The sequence below is a fragment of the Sinocyclocheilus rhinocerous genome, unplaced genomic scaffold, assembly GCF_001515625.1.
Source record: "Sinocyclocheilus rhinocerous isolate Xijiao unplaced genomic scaffold, SAMN03320098_v1.1 scaffold35678, whole genome shotgun sequence".
Classification (NCBI taxonomy): domain Eukaryota; kingdom Metazoa; phylum Chordata; class Actinopteri; order Cypriniformes; family Cyprinidae; genus Sinocyclocheilus; species Sinocyclocheilus rhinocerous.
Window position 1 is genome coordinate 2,145 of NW_015647362.1, and position 449 is coordinate 2,593.

The 449-nt window shown below is 52.3% G+C and overlaps 1 long non-coding RNA gene across 1 annotated transcript in view; it reads left to right on the forward strand.

Annotated features, from left to right (window-relative positions):
• LOC107709040 (uncharacterized) overlaps window positions 1-411 on the forward strand; it is a 1,993-nt gene extending 1,582 nt beyond the window's left edge. The window contains exons 2-3 of the long non-coding RNA XR_001636431.1: window positions 52-163; window positions 292-411. This is a non-coding gene — a long non-coding RNA (uncharacterized LOC107709040). The remainder of the gene's footprint in view (window positions 1-51; window positions 164-291) is intronic.
• The last annotated feature ends 38 nt before the right edge of the window (window positions 412-449 follow it).

Consider the following 449-nt stretch of genomic DNA (forward strand, 5'->3'; position numbering starts at 1 on the left):
GTGTGTGTGTGTGTCAGTGATGTTGATGATTGTGTGTGTGTGTGTTTGCAGGCGTTTCCTGCGCGAGACGCTGAAGATGTCGAATGCGGAGGATCTGAATCGTCTGACGGCCTGCTCTCTGGTGCTGCTGGGACACATATTCTTCGTGCTGGGGAACCACAGAGTAAATCTCTCTCCCACACACACACACACACTCACTCGTTCAGACTTACTCTCGGCTCTTCCTCAGCGTTTGCTCAGACGGAGCGTCCTGTAGAAGCGCTGTCAGTCATTCTGTGTGTTTGTGTTCAGGAGAGCAACAACATGGTGGTTCCTGCGATGCAGCTGGCCAGTAAGATCCCAGACATGTCTGTGCAGCTCTGGTCATCGGCTCTGCTCAAGGGTCAGTTCAACACACACAAACTCACACTCTCTCACACACACACACTCACACTCTCTCTCACACACAC